The following is a 15,673-nucleotide window of genomic DNA, read 5'->3' on the forward strand; positions in this document are numbered from 1 at the left end:
CTTACAGAATGTGCAGAGAGACACTGTACCAATATCCGTTTTTATAGGTGCCACTCGTAGCCCATTTAAGTGTAAAAAAATACATAAACCTACAGAAGACTTAAAGTATGAAATTAGTACGGCAATGAACTTTTAAAATTAATTTAATTTTAAGAATATATGTTAAAGTTGGGAACCTGGAGATTGAGAAAACACCATCTTTTCAAGTGCACAAGAATCTCGACTATATACCAACTCCGACTACATACCAAAGAAAGAAAAACCATTCACTAAATGTCACAAAGAAAAAGAATATGTGGTCAAATGCAGTAAATATAGGCATTTAATGACAAAAGTTTTTAAAAGGCTCATCTTATCCAGAAATTTATAAACTCCCTATTAAACAAGTCTTGGGTCAAAGGGGTGAGCATAAACACCCCAAAACCATAATAACAGAAATACTACATAACAGATTCCCAGATTCTCTGGGATATCAGTAAAGGAATGATCAGAGGAATTAAATAATTAGGTCAATAAAAATGAAAGCCAAGGGCTCGTGGTTTCCCATTGACATAGGAGTTTTGAAAGTTGCTTCTCTGTCCTCACAAGTAAAAAGCTGCACAGTTTGAAAAATCACCATCTCTTGTATCAGTAAGAGAGGAGAGGTTGCAGGAAACACTGCTGCCCCCTCCTCCCCACCAGTTGGAAAGATAGGTAGGTGAACCCACCCTACCGGGCCACTGCTTCCACTCAAGAGTAGAAAGACCTGTAGAGACTAGGGCCCGGCCAGGAAAACCTGGCGGGTAATGGGTGAACTGCTGAGGGCTCAGCATGAATTCTGAGGCTTACAAACTCCAGGAAGATCTAGTCATGGGGTGGAAGAGGAGAGGCACATTATTGTGAGATTTACCTCTGGGAGCTGATCAAGTTTGCCTGGTAAATATGAGAGACAAATCCCCTCAGGCTGCCCTCAGGGGGAAGGAAAAGGAGCCATTTTGAAATGCACCAGAGCACTCCCTCCTTCTGAACAAAGCCTGCCCTCAGGGGAATCTAGTTAACCAAAGCCTGACCTGCTAGGGTATCCTCAGAGCCTATCTGACCTGCTAGAAGGGAAATAACCATCTCCAGCCTGTCCTGGCCACCCCGTAACATCAAAAAGTAGGCGACCGCGTGCGGGGAGGAACTGAGAAGCACTTGGAAGGAAACTGAGGCATGAGGCCCGCTGGGGCAAAACGTGGCTATTTGTGTAAAGAAGCCTGAGCGGCACAGACGGTAGCAAGAGGTCGTGCATAGGCAGGAGGACGTTTTAAAGAAGGAAGTGCCTGTGGAAGGAATAGTTCCCTCCATCCCAGTTTGTCACACTGTTCAGAAGTCTGCAGAGGTTTGTAATTGAAAGTGTATAATAAGAGTAATAATAATAATAATGATTGAGTTAACCTTTATTAAGCCCTACTGTATACTGAACATTTTGAGAAGTAAGAAATGCTAAGCTCAGCACCTCTAGCGCGATTCTCTGTGGCACAGTCCCTTCTCTCAAAATTCATCTGGGCTCTGCTGTAACAGAAGCCCAAGCAGAGAGCCCTCGGGGGGCTGTGATCTCCCTCCTGGTCAGTGATAAGTGGGGGGCACCCTGCGGCCCACCTCCCATCTGTGTCCGAAGTCCGAAGAGGAGCGGAGAGCTCAGGAGGTATATTGTACATGCCCTTTTCATTAGCATTCAGTTTTGGTCTGTTGCTTATGATGAGATAGGACAAGCATTTTCAGGGTGCTCCATTAAATTTCTTCCTAACGCCTGAATCTCTTTATGATAGTGGGAAGATAAGATGCCCTTGTCCTCCATGTCCTTTTATTATTCACTCTAACCTGGTTCTCGAGTGTCTCCATTCACCCATTCTGAAGCCTTCTTTTCCTAATCTTTGTAGATTATTTCTCCATTTTTTGAAGACCGGGCAGTTGGCTCTTAAATGTTTCCTGCGGTCCTTTCATTTCACTGAATTTTAAATATTTCAGCCAATTTGAAGAGTTCATAATGATGAATAAGATTAAGCTTGGAGCTTAACCTTTTGAAACTGGGTGACGCGTTAACTCGGCTGGAACGCTGGTTAATTTAACAGCAGGAGTTGAATTAACTTGTCACAGCTCTGCCATTGTTAAATTTCCTGCTCCTGATCCTTGTCCCCATCTCACAGAGCTTGGTTGTCCTGGGACCAGGGGATGAGCTGGGGTGAAGAATAAAGATGGGAGCGGAAAAAGAAAGGTGGCATGCGTTGTGGGGACGGTAGCAGGGTGACCAGAAATGTCCAGGTGAGGAATTCATTTCTGTTGGGGAAGACCAGAAGAAAACAGCACAGAGGGGAGCTTAAGAAAATACAGGGCAGGGGAAGGGAGGCATGGGAGGGTGCTCAGGGAGGAACGGAGGGAGCATGAGAAGGATGTTAAGAGGATGCAATGCGTGATGAGGTTTGACTCTCTTGGAAATGCCTTGTGCCTGGCGCATCAGAATAGTGGCAGTCCGGCAACAAGAATGAAATGACCTGCTTAAAGGTACCCCTCGCGTGAGGCAGGAATGAAAATGTTGAACCACAGGAATAATTACAGAGATGATCTCAGCGCCCAGAGAGAAATTCTCCTAAATTTGGTTCAGCAAAATCTTGATTTGGCATATTTGTAGATCACTGTCAAACATTTTGGCTGAAATGAAAACAGCACAGCTGCGGTTCCTTCAAACACCCAGGCATTGCTGGGCTGGAAGGCTCTGTGCATGTACAGCGTGCTTACCCCGTGATTAACCCTCAGATATGCATTATCTCAGGTTTGCCATTTTGACTCGGACAGGAAGCTTTGTGCGGTAGAGTAAACGCTCAGCCTTCTGGGCAGAGGCCTAATGACACCTGAAACACAGGCAAAATAACCAGTCTGCTTCTAAGCACCAGCCACTTTGAGGCCCATCAATAGGGATCACCAGGAGCCGGTCTTCCTTCCAATTGTTTCAGGAGTGCCTTAACGTAACACCGAAAGGGCATTTTCTTTTCTATTTGTATGATTTTTGTTTCGGGGCTGACGTTATTCTATGGGTGCTCTAACAGGTTTTCAATTTCCAAGGTAGTTGCCTGAAAAGGCTGTTGGCCGTTCAGGAGCCTAACCAGCGCTCAGTAGCCGGATTACTAAGGATTCCAAGGCCTTTTGCTTCTGTCCAAAATTACTTTAAAGTCTAGCTAACAGATGGCGGGGCTGTGTCTGATGGATCAAGAGAGTGAGGCAAGTGGAGAAAGGTGAAAGGGATAAGTAGGAGATAGAGGACAAAAGGAAGGTAAAAAAAAAAAAAAAGGTGTGATAAGAGAGGAAAAGAATGAAGAATTTCTTGTTTAGTTTCAGTAGAGAAACCACACTCTGCAGGCATTTTAAATTCACCAATTGCTGTTAAAAGACGCAGAGAAAGTTTTAAATCCAGGTGGCTGGAAAGCAATGCACTAAAAAGTAAACATAATCAGAGATTTGGTCTATCAGTGGGTGAGGTGAAACTTTGCTCCTACCGCGAGCAGTTCGCTGAATACATGCTTTTTGCTTCAGAGGGTCTGAGCAGAGGTACCATTGCTGGTGAAGGCTGGACACAATTTGGGGATATACATTTTGGTAATAGCTTGTCCTGTTATAGTGGTAGCTGCATGTTTCCTTTCTCTATGGAAGTCAAATAAAAAAAAATTTTTTTCCAGCATCCAGTATGTTTCACAATAAAATAAAGTCTAATATGAAGTGGGTTTGTCTTGGTTTCTCCAGCATAAGAATTTAGTTCTAAGGGATCCTCGAGTTATTTGGTGTCTAGATAATGAACTCCAGGGGCAGTGCTTTGTAGAAACAATAATGCCATTCTTGAACACCATGCTTCTTAACATTACTTGGCATACCTGAGTTGGATTGGACGAGCATTTCTGTTAGAAAATGACAATAAAGTAAAAAAAATTCAAATAAAAATGAATGGCATGAAAATTTCCACTGTCTTCAATGAATAAAATAATGATTTCCAAACTGCGTTTCATGGAATATTGGGTGGAATGAAACTCCATGAAAAAGGTATTTCATGACCTTGTTACTCTATGTCTCCAGGTGGGAGAGTCTCCCAAGGGAGTTCCCCAAATGTATTGACCTTGGAATCATTTTTTTCTCAGAATACCAATCATTACATTTTAGAACAGAACTCTTCTGGCTGAGAGTATTATAGTCATTCCTTCCCTGGGTTTTCATGGACACGTTCAGAAACAGCCTACCTGTAGCTCTATTCAGAGACAGCTGAGAATTTGGCATTCCCAGTGATGATTTAATGTTATTGGTTTGACCTAAGAAATACTGAGCTATCTATAGCATGCTAGCTTGGGTAGTGCTTTTAGTTTGTTGTGACTTCTGTTTGCAGTAGATGGTGCCCCAGGAACTTGGGGTATACAAATAAAAGAGGTGCCAAGAAGTCAACACCAGGGAAACCAACTCTCCAAGTTTTAAGGTTTCCCCATGCCGAGATTGTATATTTTGTAGCCTCAGAGGGGGGGGGGACGCGGGCTGCTCTGCTGTGTCCTAACGGGATATCTGTACTCCTAGTCAGATGGCCATCCAGGCACCTCAGTGCTTCCTTATGGGCCTGTAATTTCTATTATGGCTTTCGACTCTCATCTTTCAGCATATTTTCATTTATTGTTTTTAGCTACAATCAGGCCAGTAATAGGAGAGCAATTCTGGGAGTGAATGCGCAGATAAAATATGTAGACCCTGGCCATAGTGAGTTCTACTTAGCCACACCTCATATTTCAGTTCACAGAAATGTGTGTGGGGGTTGACATAAGTACTCCCTGTTGTGTTATTGCTTATGGCTCAGTAGCCCTTTGAGAAGACTGGAGAAAAAAGGACTGCGGTGAGCGGGTGTTGTAGAAATGGCAAACTAGAGAGGGTGCCTACAAGCACCCGAGAGAGTTTTATGTTTCTTAACAAATGTTTTCTTGATGTTACCCTCAAATCCCACCTGTGTTTCCTTCTCTCGCCATCCACATCAGTCGCCTCTTTGCTTTTCAGACTTCCTTTTGAGGCATCAATGAACCTAAAGGAAACCAGCATGGTGGGAATTTCACGACAACTTGCAGCATATCGCTTTCTTGGCAGCAAGGCGACTAAATGGCATTCAGACTCTCACTGCAGGGCCACAGCTGATCAATAATTTCCAGGAGCCCCTTCTGACTGTGTCAGAAGCAAAACCAAGGAATGGGACTAGGCCAGTTAGAAATAGCACCCTGACAGGAAAATTTCAGAGCAGTCAAAAGATAAATTGTAACATTTGGTTATATTACTATGTGTTAAGGCTCTTTCTTGACAGGAGACATTTGGTTCCCATTTTAAGGCTGCAGAGGGCTTTAACTAAGCATAGAGATATGAGTGTTACAAAAGAGTGTTTCAAACAGCTACGTTAAGAAATTGAGGTTGTCAAACCTCCCCTTGTGATTTTAAGATGAGAAATGATCATCCAGGTATATACTAAAAGGTTCCATTAGAAGACTATTTTAAATGCCGTTACCCTGGTAAAGCCTCCCCTAATGAAATGGAAATAATGTTATGATTTTGAAGCTATTTTTTCTTACTTTCTGTCAGGAAACTCTCTCATCTGGCAATATAGGACATATATTTTTCTCAGCTTATTATTTTTCCTTTGTGGTAGTAGTATGTATAGCTACGTAGATAGCTGCTGTATGATAAACTAGGAATTCCAACTTTTAAAAATATTAAATATACAATGCCTGCTCAGAATAGTGCTAAATATTAGATTATTTGATAGGTGTTCTTCAGTGATGAAGAAAACAAAAAATTCACTCTTTTCTTTTGTATTGTGCATGTAGAGAGTAGAAGACCCAGGCTATTATGAACGTCATTGCCATCACCGCTTTTTATTGATGGTGGCATGTAGAATACAAAGTGCCTGGGGATAAGAAAAAGGCAACTCAATTCTTGGACTCCTTAACCACTTTTATAAATTAGTCAACTGAAGGTCAGACTCGTTGAGTAGTCCTGTAGGTCATTAATGGTCAATGTGGTATTTGGAAGATCTCCCAGACTCTAAGGCTTTTCCTCATTATTTAATACAGGACTGCATCCTGGTCAGTGACAAAAGATTGGTGTTCATGGGTATTTATGCAGCTTTCAGCTTCAATTATTCCATCTGTAAAATGGCAATAATGTTACATTTATTGCATACATTTCAAAACTCTTGTAAAGAAAAGAGATCATTGATATACAGAAATTAATATAGGCTCTTAGTTAATGCATTAAAGATAGTTAATGGTATTCAGCATCGTCATCATCATCACCATCATCTTCATCATCCAATTGCAAAGTGACTTGTAGAGTTAGGGAGGGTAATCACCTTTCTTAGGGGGCTGAGGTTAATATCGATCAGCATTTTGAAAGGGCCACACCTGGAAGAGTAGGGAAAAAACTGTTCAAGTTTGGATGCAATATTTTTGCCATAACTTGGAGGCAGTAATATTTTAATTCAGTTTTGTGGAAGATCTCCTTTTTTCTTTCCTTAAGTCCAGTCAGTTAACATACAATGTAATATTAGTTTCAGATGTGACATTTAGTGATTCATCACTCCCATAAAACATCGAGCGAGTAGGACTGAAATGGACAGAGTCGAGAAGGGGAGTGGGGTATGCGTGGCAGGGCAATGGTGGTGATGGCAATAAGAGAGTATTCAGTTATTCAAGAAAACATTAATGACTGTTGTTTTATGTCAATCAAAATACCATATACTAGACTTATAAGCTATATAAACAATGATGTCTGAATTCAAGGAGCTTGTACTTTAATGAGGCATCAAAAAATGAACCACTACTCACATTCATTTCAAAAAATGAACATGGCAAGTGTTGTAAAAAAGAGATGTGTACAAGGTATAGTGATGGCAATGAGCAAGAAAAAGCTAACTTTCGTGAGAAGACCGAGAAAGTCTTTTCTAAAGGATGCTGCTTAAAATTATGCTTTCTTTTGGGACTATAGTTTGAATTTCAGCAGGTGTATGGCTTCAAGAGCTGACCAGAGTAGTGAAAGGGCTCAATCAAAATCCTTGACAAAAAAACATTCCTTTACCTATAGGATGGAGCAGAGAGTGTGAGGAGGCAGAAATATCTGAAAAAATGCTGTTTTATATTACATACGTAAAGGATAGAATCTGACCATGGATGGATTTGGAAGAATTAATGGATCATGGACTCAGTGTCAGAGGCAAAAGAAGAGACTGGAAAACACGAGATTATATTTACAAGCTTGAACGTTGTCAGAGATAATCGTGCCTTTGATATACACACAGAAAGATGAAGAGCCATACAAAATGTCAGCTTGAGTGGGAGTTAATTATCTAGCATGGAGAAAATTTCAAGAAGGTGTCAACCAATGGAGCTACTGGGAAAATTGAATAGCATATAAGCATTTTCTGAATGAGGTCTATTTCATTTTGTACAGTGGCCACAAACCACAAAGATACAATGGATACATCTCCTTTTTGAGCTTGTCAAGAGCAGAGAAATAAAAATAAAAAGAATTTCATAACAACATCCTGATATATTTTATATTTTATATATATATATATATATACATATATATATATATATGTGTGTGTGTGTGTTAAATAGCTTAACAATAACCCACAACCCTTGGACCAACTAAAAATAAATAATATATATATGTATACACACACACACTTATTTCAGAGCTCAGAGTGATTTTGGGATTATGCTCTGCTTCATTCTCCTTGATTGATTAGCATCAGTAAGTGAACTCATTCTTTTTGTCAGTAAATCTTCAAAATAACACTTTTTTTTTGTTTCTTTCAGTAAGAATGTTTGAAAACAGGAAAGTAGTTTTAATTGTATGGAAAATAATGTATCTTCACCACAGTCATGGTGATTGTTACTCTCGTCCTGACAGTATAGATTTCATAGCTGTGGTCTGATATGTGCTTCTCTGCTGTGTTCCATTCTGACTTTTGAATAAAGAAAAGCATGTCACATTTGCTTTTCTGTGTTGTGCAAATTTTCTGGTTTTCCTAGGTGTTACATATGATAATTATTAATATATCATTTTTTTTTTATCCCCTGTTACTTGGAAGGAAAAATCTTCCTGAAATAACACGAAGTGAAAACCCAGGTGAGTAAACAAAGATCTGAGAAATCTTTGTTTTAAAATCTACATTTTTTTTTCAGTGAAGGGGGATGGTATGCACTATAGATTTTACCTTTCATGTAACTAGCGTCAGTCTTTACCAGACTTGCCTTAATGACAGAGATCCAAATTTTAAATTGTTGAGATGAATTTTTATAGGAAATTTGGAAGACATAGGCCAAGTGGACATTACTTGAGGGCAGAGATGCGTAACGAAATTGAGGGTCAGCGTCGTGAAAGAGAATCCTGGGAAATTCGCGTTTGTTACTTGCACATTGAGATGACTCCAAATTCCAAGAGGATAGGTAGGAATAGTTTAGTTTACTGATTAAGAACATGGACTTACCATCAAACAGAACTGAATTCAAATCCTGTCTCCCAACAAGTTTTGGAATTGTGTACAGTTATTCATCTTCACTGAGTTTCGGTTCCATCCTCTAGGGCGGGAATGAGGACGAAGTGAAGATGAACACATTATGTCGCAAAGTGCTCAGCATGGTGCCTGACGTAGTCATTGACCAAGAATGATGCTGGCATTAGAACTGTACATTTCTTTCTCCAGAGATGACTTTGAGAGTTCAAGGCCAAAGCAACATGTTAGGTATTCGTGGGCGAAGAATTGATTGCTCCTCAGTTCTCCTCTTTTATACGACTAGAGAAGTACATAGGCCTGGACATTGCCTTTGGCCAACTCATAGCAGTGTTCTGCCCACTCCCTTCTAGTCTCCAGATGATTGTCTCCCTACAAGCTGGTCCTGACTACTCAGACACCCAGGACTTCTCCTTGAGGGCAGGACTTCCTGTCCTGGGCATTTTTTGGGTACTTATTGAGCAGTCTGGCCTGAGACTCTGTCCCGGTAGCTCTTTCATGTGTGGCTTTGTCTGCCCCATTAGCCTTCAGTTTTGTTTTGTTTTGTTTTTCCTCTCTTCTATCTTAGCTCCTTGAGAAATGGAGAGCAAGAGTCAGCTTAGAACTGATACGGGGCACGTGACTATGCCTCCCCCTGAGTGGACTGAAGAGTTTACTTAACTGAGCAGAAGTTCCAAATAGTGCCTGCCAATTTTTTATTTTTATTTCTTTTAAATCTCCAGGGCACTCATTTTGGGGGTTGGAGTAGATTCCTCTTAGACTTAGGGCAATTGTTAAACAAACAGATTTCTTGTCCCACTTTAGAATTCCAGCCATGCAGGAGGAGAATTCTTTTTCTCTTAGCATAGGCCTTAGGTGCCACCATTACCTGAGGCCATTACTTGAGGTCATGACCTAATGCCAATAAGCAACCCGTGTTGGAGCAATTGACGTTAGTGACTGCCCCCTCAACGCTCCTGAGAGCATTGCATCTGGTGACTTCGACTCTCTCCATTTGAACTAGACAGGGATCAGATATGTTGGTGTAATACAGGGTCACCTTAGAACCCTTTCCATTTAGAGTACTCTAAACATGGAACGTATTTCTTATAAAGAGACTCCAAAGAAGTACCAGGTTGCCAAGACCTGATTTGAAAAGAACTAAATTTTCAGAAACTTGGAACAAGCTTCTAGAACTGGTTTTTCAGGGATATTCAGGGTCAATTCAGAGTCTTCAAGTGATTTACACCGAAGAGCAGAAAATAGCAGTCTCTTCTATTTGGAATTTGTCATTTTGTCACTTGTATTAGTTAGAGTACTAAAGGGAATCAAACTCAAAAAATGTTATCATCATGACAAAATGAATTAATGTTTGTTTTAGAGCTAGTGAGCCACTTAACGCCTTTTCAGATTTGGCTCGTTAAGAAAGAAAAAACACAGCTTGTTTTGTAATAACTTTCTAGATTTTACATTTCTTTTCTCCTTTGAGGAATAGAGAATGTAATACTGATATGGCAGTCATTTGAAATTAATTTCAAAAGCCTACTCACTTTACTACATAAGATCAAAGTCTACATTTTTCTGACATTCTTTTAATACTAATTACCACTGTAGCTTAATTGACTTCCATCTGGGAAAGGATATATATATATATATATATATATGTATATACACACACACATGTGTATATATCATATGTGTGTGCTTGATATACACACACATATGACATATATACCTATATACACACCTGCACATGCACACATAAGCATGCAATGCTGTTTTGTACACACATGTATATATTTGTGTGTGTGTACATATATACACACATACATACACATGTATATCCATAATAGGCTAAAATAAAGGCAATGAAATAAATGGGTTTTAAAATTCTTAATTGACTTATTAGGATATATTAAAGGTGTATTACAAAATAAAACAGTAAAAAAATAAATAAAATAAAAAATACAACACTATAGAAACCAAGCAGGAAGGCAAGTTAAAGATTTTGTGGAACAAATGTTATTCAAGACACCTGGCAACTCTGTAAGACCATTCTGAAATGTAGAAGCAGAAACAAGCCATTTTCCCAGCTTTCTTGCTCTCTCTTTTTCTTCACGTTTTATAAAACTGCAGTTTTATTGCTAGATAATATGGTAAAAAAGATTCATTGTAAGGGTTACCTAACAACGTTGGTGGTGTTGATGAATAGTTGCAATTAATACATTCCCTTAATTAGTCTGATACCCAGAAGATGCACCTGGCAGGTCATTTTAATACTACAATTGATTTATAGCTGCTAGAAATGATTTTACCAGCTATCTTCAGAGAGTACAATTAGAGTGGATTTCATTTTTTTATGCATTTTCACTGAGGAATAAACATAAAAGGTCTATGTAATTCAGAACAAAGCAGCCATAATGTACTAATGGTTTATGGATTTTATTAATATTCAGCTAACATTAGAGGCAATTTTAGGGGAGAGCAACCTATTTTCTTTATGAAGTATTCAGTTTTTTAGTGTCTGAGTGCTTTGTTTAAAAAATAAACCTTGATATTTTCTGATGAGTTGCTTTTATTTCTTATAGGAAAAATGTATGTTATACCATGGAAAAAGAAAATAAAAATTTTAAGTGCTATTCATTAATTGCATGCAGATGCATTTCTATACTGTATATTTACTTTTTAAATACATGTAAATTTAAAAATAAGTCATTAGGCATTCATGTGATTTAAATAGTGCTTCCATTAATATAATTGTTGAGCTAATGGATGAACTCTATTAGTAATGAAGGGAGTTGCACTTCGTGGTTGAACAGGTAACAGAATATTTTAAGAACCTGATTACATATCTGGCTTTTAATTCTCTCTTTATCTGGGATATTAATTTTGCTAATCGGAAATCTTTGTCTTTCCCTCTCATCATCCATAACAGAGGACCACTTTCCTTGTTTAGTTTAAGACAGCAGGACAATGAGAAATCAGTTCCACAGATAAAGTCAATAGTCCTATGAAAAGTATTAATATTTAAATACACTGTTCCTACGTCTAAAAGGAGCTCTACCTTAAAAAAAAATGCTTTTATCAAAGGGTCAGGGAACCTTTGTTAGCTCTAGGAAAATTTATGTTTAAAAATCCATATTTATTTAAAATTTGTCCTATGACTCTTTCGTGAGGGCCTACTACGGGCAAGACACGAAGCTTAGGAGAGCTGTGGATTCAAGAGGAAGAAAACAAAATGTTTCTGCCTGGGCGCCTGGGTGGCTCAGTGGGTTAAGCCGCTGCCTTCGGCTCAGGTCATGATCTCGGGGTCCTGGGATCGAGTCCCGCATTGGGCTCTTTGCTCAGCAGGGAGCCTGCTTCTCTCTCTCTTTCTCTGCCTGCCTCTCTGTCTACTTGTGATTTCTCTCTGTCAAATAAATAAATAAAATCTTAAAAAAAAAATGTTTCTGCCAACATGTTATTGCAGTCCAGTGGAGAAGAGCAGGAAGATGCATCAACCAACCGTTGCACGACTGCAAAGTCTACCGTATTGTAAGCCATTGAATCCCACGAAGGAGGACTGTGGAGCCTGCATGAGGATATTCTGGTGAGGCCTGGCAGCTGCTGCATTTCTGTGTTACAGATTCTAAACCTGACGTTGACAGACTGGTCCAAACCATAGAGGAATGCATCCCAGAACCCAGAATGCCCCCTAATAACATCTCTCCTCCATCAACAGTGGGACCTCCATCTTCTGTCTTCTGAACTCCCATCAGTAGCTGGATTTGACTTTTTTGTTTGGTGTTGTTTTTAGTAGTTGGTAATAGATTGTAAAGTCATCCAGTCTCTGGTCCAGGTTTCCCTTCCACTAACGCCACACATGACAAAGACAGCCCGCTAGGCTTAGCAGCAGAGTTTAGGGGCAGATATTCTAATTCTTTGGAAGCTGATCATCCACACAGAGTATAACTTATCAAATCTAATACATGTATTTTTAAAATAAAACTTTCCCAGTCACACCATTCTGGGTCACTGAGGATTACTCCAAATTAGTATTAATTAACTAGTCTAGAATCATTAAGGCAGCATGGTCTCTCAAGACACTCTAAGGCCTTTGATTCTGTACCTTTCTCTGTGAAACTACAAGTTTTTTTTTTTTTTTTTAAATCTATGCTTATTTACCAAACAGCACAGCTACCCATAAAGGTCCTGGGACTCCCTGGAGAATGTTCCAACGCCAGTAGGAAATGACATGATGGCTTCCTCTGGGATTAGAGGGCCACAGGATCTGGAAGTTTCCAGGTATTGGCAGCAGAGACATTTTCTCTGTGAAGATTCTGGCATGGCCGACAGAGGGTTAAATTATGAAGCCTGTTGGCTCCTGGTGCCTGCTAAGCCCTTTACCACTACTTCTGTGGCTATACTGAAGGAGTCAGTTAGCATTCCTAAATTATAGGATTGGGACTTCAAGAGGTCATTTTGCCCATCCCCCTGCTTCTGGGCAGGACAGTACTTAATTATCTTGGCTCACAGAGCTCTCTCTGAAACCAATTGATGCATAGATGCAATCATTTGCCTCAGGGGAACATGATGCTATGCAGATAGGTTGTTTTTGTTTATTTCTGTTTTTGGCGAATGAACATTTAAAAGGGAAATTCTCTCCCACTTGATTTTGTTCGCAATGTGGTCTAAATTATATTCTGCTCTGGTTCTCATGCTGCAGGAGGTTTTTAATGCCGAACAGGATCACTGACAGCCATCTGTGCCTGGCCCCAGGCATGGGCTCTCCTAGGATATGTCTACACTCACCTGTCGGCACCACCGGTTTAGGCTGCTAATATCATTTGAACACTTTGCATTGAAAGAAATAGGAATAAAAAGGTAGTTTTGTGTCCTGTGGGAGAGTCATTATTCTTACAATTTGCTAGGCAGCTCCTCCTTGCCAACTTCTTCACTGCTGACTGTTGAAGCAACTCATGTGACATTACAGTCTTTCTTTCCTTTAAAAAATTCTTTTTAATGTAATCTGAAACTAACTTCTGATTTCAGTGCTTAGAATTAGTTGTCCCTGATGCGTTTTCTCCTAATTTCCCCACTAATATGCCTATGAAGACACAAGAAGTAATGAGAATCCAGATGTCTGTAAAGTCAATCCTGTAAATAGTTTGAAAATAAGCAGACCCGTCTCAATGACCTGAAAGGAGGCATGTGGATTCTTCTTTCAAAGTGCTCCCTGACTTCGTCAGAAGCCCAGGGTCGGCATCCACAGAAGACTGGGGGCGTCTCACCTCTGCGTCCTTCCGTAGGTTGTGGGACCTGGAGAGAGACCAGCAGCATCTCTGTCCTCTGGGAGCTTGTGGGAAATGAAGGATATCAGGTCCTGTCCAGACCTACTTGAACAAGATCTACAGGTGATTTGTGTATTCGTGAGAGTTTGGGAAGCAATGCTTAAACCTTTGAGACCATCTTCTGACAGGTAGCATTAAGAAGTAAACATTATAGAGATAGGTGTTGAGGATGAGAATTTTCATTAAACTTAATGGTATTCCGTTTGAGTTCATGCTAACAACTTTGAAGTTAAAAGACCTAGGGAAAGGTGTCTTTTTTCCTCCTTATCCACAGCAGAGTTGCAAATAACAATAAAATGACCTTTTTTGCTATTTTCAATTTCCAGAGTGCTTGAGTAATTAATTTCTGCATATTGAAACTGGTATTAAATGACCTGAGATAGGACATTTGCTTTACTGTGACAGGACTCTCCAGTGTCAGGGATCATTCACACCCCATCTTAACTTCCTTTCCAGCTAAGATCTCCACCCAAATGGCTGTGTTAAGTACACTAAAAATTGGAACATACAAAATAATTTCAACTATTTAAAAAATGCACAGGAGATGTTATAGTAAGAAAATATGCCAATTGCTAATGACGATTTTCACCTAGAATTCTAGATGAGTTCTTTTCCTCACTTTAATTTTCTGTGTATCCCAATATTGCTATAATAGGCATGTCCTAGTTTTAGAGTCATAAAATAATGTTACTTAAAACTTAATTTATACAAGTTTGTTCATGGAATAAGAAGAAGCTATGGAAAAACAGCAGAAAGTCTGGAAGTACATCAAAATATTTTTTATATTTTTTGGTATTTTTAGCTTCCATATCAAAATATCTTCCTTCTTTGAGGATGCCACATGAGTTTCAATAATGTCTCATCAAGTATTTTTTGAATGAATGAATGCATGGGTGTAGAATTTGTAGAATTGACTCCTCCCCAACTAGTGTTAACTGTGAGGTATTTGTGTTATAAATTTTCAGATAGTATCATCCATTAAAATGGAATTATATTGGTTAATTTGTATGTACACAGTCAAGTCAGATTAGTGATAGAAAAGTACATATTCAGTGCCCCTTTCCTATTTCTTTTCATGACTTTTTAAACATTTAATGTATTATTAGCCCCAGGGGTACAGGTCTGTCAATCGCCAGGTTTACACACTTCACATCACTCACCATAGCACATACCCTCCCCAATGTCCATAACCCAACCACCCTCTCCCTACCCTCCTCCCCACCCCGGCAACCCTCAGTTTGTTTTGTGACATTAGGAGTCTCTTATGGTTTGTCTCCCTCCTGATCCCATCTTGTTTCATTTATTCTTTTCCTACCCCCCAAACCCCCTACGTTGCATCTCCACTTCCTCACATCAGGGAGATCATATAATAGTTGTCTTTCTCTGATTGACTTATTTCACTAAGCATAATACCCTCTATTATGAACTACTGGGACTTCATCAGTAGTTGTTGTTTTGTGTTGTTGCAAATGGCAAGATTTCATTTCTTTTGAAGGCTGCATAGTATTCCATTGTATATATATACCACATCTTCTTTATCCATTCATCTGTTGATGGACATCTAGATTCTTTCCATAGTTTGGCTATTGTAGACATTGCTGCTATAATCATTCAGGTGTACGTGCCCCTTTGGATCACTACATTTGTATCTTTAGGGTAAATACCCAATAGTGCAATTGCTGGATTATAGGGTACCTCTATTTTCAACTTTTTGAGGAACCTCCATGCTATTTTCCAGAGTGGTTGCACCAGCTTGCATTCCCACCAACAGTGTAGGAGGGTTCCCCTTTCTCCACATCCTTGCCAGCATCTGTCATTTCTT

The 15,673-nt window shown here is 39.5% G+C and overlaps 1 long non-coding RNA gene across 2 annotated transcripts in view; it reads left to right on the forward strand.

Moving 5' to 3' along the window:
• The window catches only part of LOC131827157 (uncharacterized), a 55,956-nt gene extending 42,861 nt beyond the window's left edge, over nucleotides 1–13,095 (forward strand). The window contains exons 1-3 of one of the 2 annotated variants that reach the window (XR_009351918.1): nucleotides 2,176–2,283; nucleotides 8,120–8,157; nucleotides 11,991–13,095. This is a non-coding gene — a long non-coding RNA (uncharacterized LOC131827157). Of the gene's footprint in view, nucleotides 1–2,175; nucleotides 2,284–8,119; nucleotides 8,158–11,990 lie in introns of those variants that run through there. The other variant, XR_009351919.1, reaches the window with a different exon arrangement.
• The last annotated feature ends 2,578 nt before the right edge of the window (nucleotides 13,096–15,673 follow it).

The sequence above is a fragment of the Mustela lutreola genome, chromosome 3 (genome assembly GCF_030435805.1).
Source record: "Mustela lutreola isolate mMusLut2 chromosome 3, mMusLut2.pri, whole genome shotgun sequence".
Lineage (NCBI taxonomy): Eukaryota > Metazoa > Chordata > Mammalia > Carnivora > Mustelidae > Mustela > Mustela lutreola.